At 35.4% G+C, this 7,826-nt stretch overlaps 1 long non-coding RNA gene across 1 annotated transcript; it reads left to right on the top strand.

Moving 5' to 3' along the window:
* Positions 5,305–7,774, top strand: LOC109342362. Its single transcript, XR_002107053.1, has 3 exons — positions 5,305–6,895; positions 7,122–7,189; positions 7,300–7,774. It is a non-coding gene; the product is annotated as an uncharacterized LOC109342362 (long non-coding RNA).

The following is a 7,826-nucleotide window of genomic DNA, read 5'->3' as shown; positions in this document are numbered from 1 at the left end:
CTATAGGAAGAGGTTTAGTGAAAATATCAGGAAGTTGTTTTGATGTTTCAAAAAATCCAATTGCACAATCACCTTTTGGAACATGATCTCTCAAGAAATGATGCCTTATTACTATATGCTTGGTGCGAGAAAGAAAAACATGATTCTTGGACAAAATTATAGCACTAGTATTATCACATTTAGTAGGAATTTTGTCAAGCACAAGACCAAAGTCTAAAAGTTGTTTCTTTATCCATAAGATTTGAGAACAACACACACTGATCAATGATGCATCCTTGGGATACCATAATCCTATGCTTAAGGTTCCTTTCAAGTATTTCATAATTCTTTTAGTAGCTTGAGATGTGATTCTTTAGAATTAGCTTGGTATCTAGCAGACATGCACACACTAAACATAATATCGGGTCTACTTGAAGTTAGATAAAGGAAAGATCCTATCATACCTCGATAACTTATTACCTCAATAAAATTTCCTTCCTTATCCTTATCAAGATAGCATGAAGTAGTTGTAGGTGTGGAAGCATCATTTTATTTTTCCATGTTAAACCTCTTCAAAAGGTCCTTGTAATATTTTTTTAATGGAAAAATATACAAGTGTCCATTTGCTTGATTTGTAGCCCAATAAATAAAGTGAGCTCTCCCATCATAGATATTTCAAGCTCTCCTTTCATCAAATCAGAAAAAATCTGATACAAAACATCATTAGTAGAACCAAATATAATATCATCAACATATATTTGAACTAACAAGATATTTTTCCTGATTTTTGTATAAAAAGTATGGTATTAACCTTACCCCTTGCAAATCTCTTCTCTAAAAGGAATGAGCTAAGCCTATCATACCAAGCTTTAGAAGCTTGCTTCAAACCATATAAGGCCTTTTTCAACTTGAAAACATGATTAGGAAATTAATAGCTCTCAAAACTAGGAGGTTGTTCCATATATATCCCTTCTCGAATAAAGTCATTCAATTAGGCACTTTTCACATCCATTGTAAAAAGTTTGAAGTGCATAATAGATGCAAAGGCTAAAAGCATCCTAATAACATCTAATCATGCTATCAGATCATAGGTCTCATCATAATCGATACCTTCCTCTTGATTGTAACATTTGGCTACCAATCTAGCCTAGTTTCTAATAATTAAGTCGGACTCATAAAATTTATTTCTAAACAGCCATATTGTGCCAATTATGGGATTGTCACTTGCTCTAGCTCTTCTTCCGAATTGGTTTAGCTCTTCTTATATAGCTAATGACCAACGCTCATCCTCAATGGCCTCGTCGATGGTCATAGGCTCAATTTGAAATACAAATGCAAATAAACTACAAATTTTATGCAAAGAATTTTGGGTTCCCACTACCTTAGAAATGTTACCTATAACATTTACAATAGGATGATCTTTCTTTGTGTTCTAAGCTTGTGGCATTCTTGCATGTTATGGACTTGAATCTTGATCGTCTTGTATTACGTTTTCAGATTCTTGATCCTTTAAGTAGGCATCCTCAAGAGTGAGTACCTACATCATCAACTATATATTTCTCCTCTTTTGGAGAAGATTCATAAATAAAAAACAATATGAATAGGTTCTTCTACCGTCATTGTTCTCTTGTTAAACACTCTATATGATTTACTATGATTATAATACCCAAGAAATATTCTTACACCAGCCTTTTAATCAAATTTATTTAAAAGTTCATTTCCGTTGTTCAAAATGAAGCATTTATATCCAAAAGCATGAAAATAAAAAATATTTGGTTTTCGGCCTGTAAACAATTCATAGGGGGTTTTCTTAAGAATGTGTCAAGAGTATTCTATTCATAACATAACAAGTGGTATGAACCACATACACCTAAAAGTACTTGGACACTTTTCCCTCATTCAACATGGTTCTAGCAAGCTCCTGAAGAACTCAATTTTTCCTTTCAACAACTTCATTTTGTTCAAGAGTTCTGGGAGCATAATATTGGTGTTCAATACCATGTTTCGAGCAAAACTTGTCAAGCTTGTGGTTTTCAACTTCACCACCATGATCACTTCTAATGGTCACAATTTTATGATTCATTTGGTTTTGGATTAGCTTGGCATATTGCTTAAAAGTTTTAAAAGTGGCACTTTTTAGTGCAAGAAATAGAGTCCGTGTGAATCTAGAATAATCATCCACAATAACAAGTGCATAGTAACTTCCACCAAAACTCATTATTTGTGATGGCCCAAACAAGTCCATATGAAGTAACTTATGGCGTTGTTGTGGATACCATGTTTTTAGAAGAAAAATAACATGTCTTATTTGCATTTTCGGAAAAAATCACAAGTTTCTTTTGTTTTACATTTGAGTTTAGGTAGTCCATTTACTTATTTCTTATTAGATAACATATTCAAGTGATTCAAATGGATATGAGAAGTTCGCCTATGCTAAATCCAAATATCATCCTCTTTTGAAATAAGATATTTTGGAAACAGCGAGGAGATATCATCCAAATCAACCATATATATTATTAGTACTATGACCAATAAATTTGATGTTATCGTCATTGTCACTTTTAGTAATGCAACACTTGGAGTTAAAGATTACCTTATCACCTTTATCACACAATTGGCTAATGCTTAAAAGTTTATGCTCGAAGACTTCCATATAGAGCACATTCTCAATGATAGTTTATGAAGCATTACCAATCTTACAAACTCTAAGTATCTTGCCTTGATTGTTATCACCATATGTGACTGATAAGTGCAAAAAAGTATACACTTTTCAGCATCATTTTATGGCACTTATCCTATGCAATTTGTAGAAAACCAACTTAAATTAACACTGTTTAGGTGAATTTTGCATGATTGAATAAATTAGTTCTTTATTAATTCTTGTCCAAGTTTTCTTTGAGTTTTGTAGGAAATTGAATATTAAAGAATAAATTCAAAGATGGATAAGAACTCCAGCCAAAATTCAAGACAAAAGCTCAAAATGAATTGCTAAAAGTAATCAAGTTAAAGCATGGCATGCTATGTGCTTAATTTGGTTACTTAGCCTTGAAGAAAGGATTTAGAAAGAAAAAGAAAAGATAATAAAGACTCATGGTCCAAGAAGAAAAAGAAGTCAAACTCAAAGTGTTCAAGGAGGCAGCTGAGCGTGGACCAAGCTACACTGAGCTGACCTGGACACCAGCCTAGCATAGTCAGACCCAACCTGGCTCAAACAAACCAACCTGACACATACTAAGTTGCTTAAGCAGACAGCTTAGCGGATTTGCTTGACCGCTCAGCCTACCACCAGACAAAGCCTGACACGGTCAGAACACAAGCTTGACACGATTAGACACAAGCTTGGCACACGCCCAAGCTGCTCAAGCAGGCAGCTCAGTAGTGCCACATGTGTGCTCAGCGGTGAACCAGACACCTGACTAGGTCAGCAAGCATGAAGCCATATCCTCAGTCAGCACGGTCAAAGCTGCTCAAGCAGGCAGCTTATTGGTGCCACATGTGTGCTCAACGGTGTGCACCCAGAATTAACTTAGCCATCAAGTAACCATGAAGTCATGCATGACCTCACTTCAAGTAGTCCATCATAGGCTTTTCAGGAGGAGCTCACCATAGCTGGTCCCATAGCTCACAACTAGCCTTGGTGAGTCAAGCTTAAGGAGGTGACCAAGCTACTTGACCAAGTGACCAAACCCATGCTGAAGGGTTTGGTCAGCTGCTGAGCGGTGCAAACAAGCAGCTATGCGGTGGCAGGGAAAAATCTATAAATAGGAAGGAATTTCCTTCATTCAAGAGGACACAAAAACTTCTTCCCAACTTCTTCTTCCCTTAAGAAAAAATGCAATTCTCTCTTCTTATTTCTTAGTTTAAAAGCTCGATTCATAGAAGCTTTTGTAAGTAAGTTTTATAGTTTTTAGTTTATAATTCAAGAGGAGAAAGGAGAAGGCAAATGAGATGCAAAAATCCATTTTCTAATCTCATTTGGAACTTAAACATCCAATCCTTGGATGGATGGCTCATGCTCCTAACAATTTCATTTGAAAGTTGATTATGTATGTCACGACCCGATTTTCGGTTTGAAGACCGGCCCTGAGACTTAGGGAGAGGCGAACTCGGATCTAGCTCTTCCGATTGATTTGGAGTCGCCACTACTTTTTTCACGGTTAAAACGTAGAAAACTCTTGTTTATGCCCAATTTGGATACAAAATGGTCGTTTGAATACAGACTCTGAATTCGGATCCGATTACGGATCGGGGAAGGTATTAGCACCCCGTCCGCCCGTATTAAAACGGTACCCTCGCTAATCATACAGATTTTTATCCCCTTAAACAATTTATTTAATAAGAATTTAATTATTAAAGCAAAATATTTTTATTTTTATATTTGCATATGACAAGAGGTTATCCTGCTCCTACATATCCCTGTGTGCAATAGAGAAATTAAGACTACATAGTTCTGGTTGAAAATTTGTTTAGTTAATTTGGTTAATTATTAGTGATTTAGAAAATACCGATATGTTTGGGAGTATTAATTTACTGAATTGGTTAATATATAATTGTTTTGATTCAATAAGACTAATAGTTTAGGAATGGTGTTGGTTGTAGACCTTCTCCTCATTTTCGGGGGAATTAGAGACGACTCGAACCATAACCTCACTATAAAAATCACATAAAATTTATTTGGTAAAATAGTTTTTATTATTTATACATATAAAATTTAATGACAAAGTTTATTAATTATGTATAAATATATATGGAGTTAATAGTCTTAGAGACGGTATTGGTTGTAGACATTTTTCATTTTTGGAGAAGTTAGAGACAACTCGAACCATAACCTCACTATAAAATTCCATAATTAATTTGGTGATAAAAATAGTTTTGATTTAGTTGTATATGAATTTAAGTGATACAACCGTTATAAATTATTCTTTTATACGCAATTAATAGCTTAGAGACAGTTAGTCGTAGACCTTCTCCTCATTTTCGGGGGAGTTAGAGACGACTCGAACTATGACCTTACTATAAAATTCCATCATTAATTAAATGATAAATAGTTATTTATTTATTTTTATTAAACAAGTGTTAATATTATTTAGATTAGAATACACGTCATTATTTAATAATCATAAGATATATATTGATACAATAATAATTGTGAGACACACATATACTAATTAATTTCTACTTCGAAAATTGCATAAACTAACGATGTTTGAACAAATAAAACTAAACATAAAAGAAGAAATAAAAATGAGAAATGGGTTAAATAAAGAGAAAAAAAACCAAAGAGGGGGAGACGTAAGTAATAAAGGGGGAGGGAGTCCCCTTTATTTCACGCACACACACCAACCTTAAAGGGAAAAAGGGAATTGAAATCCCTAATTCCCACTCCCTTTTCCTTTCTCAATGACGGCAACGGTGGTGGTTGGTGGAGGAGGAGAACGATGGCGGTGGAGCTTTCAACGGTGCCGGCAATGTCATCGTAAGGGGGATGGCTCACGGTGATTCATGGCTTCTCTTTGGTGGCTATGGAACTTATGGGTAATTTTCCTCCCTTTATCTATTTAGCCATCTTCTCCTTCCCTAACCAGTGGTGGTTTGCGACCGAAAGTGAGACGTTCCTGTTTCACGAGGGCCCTGATTCACGGCGGCAGGTTCATGATGGCGAGAGATGGAATCGTTTCTGGTTTCTCATCCGAAACCACTGTTGGATCCAGAGGTAACTCTCTCCCTCGTTCTCACTACTCTCTTTCGTTTGATTTGTGATGGTTACCGAATATTGGGGAAGTTAATCCCTTTTTAGTATTGGTGTCGATTTAGCGGCTTAACGATTAATCATATGTTCATGAATGCAATTAGAAAATGAGTTGTGCATGCACCATATCAATTGGGTAGAGATATACTGGCTTTTAGTTGTTCAAATTATATATTAACCTTGATGCTTTGAATACATAATGAATAAAATGTTGTTCTGTTTGAAACTTCTGAAAGTAAGTAGCATACCTGAGACTGTACTTTTTTCCTTTGCTCTTAATTAGAATGGTTCCTTCTATTTCTGGTTCCTTCCTTTGCTTTGACATCTCTTGTCTGTCTTCCTTTCCTTCCCGGTGGACTATGTAAGAGTGTGTCTGTTCCTGAATTTATGCATGTGTTGTATGATCTCTGCCTGCTTCAATGTGTTACGTATTATCTGATTTGTTATGTTCATATGTATGAGCTTTTCGTCTGATCTATGTATCTCACTGTATGTTCGTGTGTATCCCCCCTCTTCATTCTGGTTGCACTGCCCCTTATATATAGATTGATGACTTATGGACACCTCTTGAGTTGCTGACTGAAATCCAAAGTGAGACTGTTCATTTTTTCAGATTATTCCATCTTGATTATTCCACTTTAATGATGCCCATCGTTGCTTATTCATGCTGATTTATTGCCTTTGTAACTGACGAAGAATCCTTGGTCTGTTGAAGGATTCCTGATAACCTTTTGGCGGTTTCACTATTGCTCTAGTTGCCCCAATAATTTCTTTTATTATGACTGTCTGTAACTGAAAAGAGGAATGACCTTTTATGCTTGACAAATGGTTTCTACCGCTGAATCATCTTCTCACTTTCCCTACCAATCGAAATTATGATTGTTTCGGCGAATGAATGAACTTTATGACTTTATCACTGACTGCTATTATTAGAATCGTAACTGTATGCTTAATAGCATCTGGTTTATTTTCACCAATGTCAATTTATTCTCTTCTGAATCCGGTTTAGCATTTGATTTGTTTCACGACGTTTCTTTTCACATTAATCTTTCAAATGTCTGAACTTGGATTTTTGGGGAACATGCTGTGATTAACTGGAGATTGGGACCCTCTATGATGAAGAACATTTGTGCTCTATGAAGGTTGAATTGTTGGCGAGGTTGAAAGGTATGTTCCTGAGGATGACCCTAGAAACCCAACTGTAAGAATGATACCCTGAAAATAGTCCCCTTTTGGTTTAAAATGTTCGGATTTTCATAGCAATTATGTTAGAAAGCTAGTTATTTCAAGAATCTCGTGGTTATTCTGTTATAATCATCAATTGGTTGGGCTTTAATATTGGTGTTTACAGTGCTCTGATATCTTACTGAGTTACCGTACTCATTATTTATAGGTGATAGCTTATGAATGAGGAAGAAGAATTCAATACAGAACCATTGTCTGTAAAAAAAAAATACTTGGGTATGGTTACTGGGTTCTTGTAAATTGTATAACATTATGGATTTTGGGGATTGAGCTAGGCTCAAGGTTATTTGATATGCCTTTTCTATTGAAATCTTTCATTCATGCAGGTTCTGATTTATTATCGTAGTAACAATAAGCTTCTGGGTCGTGTTCGGGCTTTTCGAGATGCTTGTTATAGTAAGACATCTTGACCCGCATTTGCCTGACTACGAGGAGTATCGCGATAGCTTCTCTTGCGTTGATGACAATATTCAGAGGAATCTCTAGGCTTCGGACCTTGATTGCATCTAAGCTTATTCTTTCATTGTGGATCACTATCATTAAACCTCTTGGCATGTATTTGGTAATCTTAGGAGCGTAATCCCCAATGCCATTTACAGTTGATAACAATCATTAGAAGAAACTCTAGGTTTCGAACCAAGATTGTATCTAATTACAAGATATTTTTACTCTGCATATTAGATAAGACGATGAGCCTTTTACTTGCATACTAGAGAAGATGATGAGCTATTATGATACTTGTATAGATAATAACTCGGATAGACTGTGCGAAAAGGAGAAATCTTTATTCATATTCATAAGTAGGACTATAATTTTCTTTTATTCTTTCTCTCTCCTTTTTTTTTTTTTTTTT

This window comes from Lupinus angustifolius, chromosome LG01, assembly GCF_001865875.1.
Source record: "Lupinus angustifolius cultivar Tanjil chromosome LG01, LupAngTanjil_v1.0, whole genome shotgun sequence".
Classification (NCBI taxonomy): domain Eukaryota; kingdom Viridiplantae; phylum Streptophyta; class Magnoliopsida; order Fabales; family Fabaceae; genus Lupinus; species Lupinus angustifolius.
Note: the sequence above shows the minus strand (reverse complement) of the source record. Positions and strands in the feature narration are given on the sequence as shown.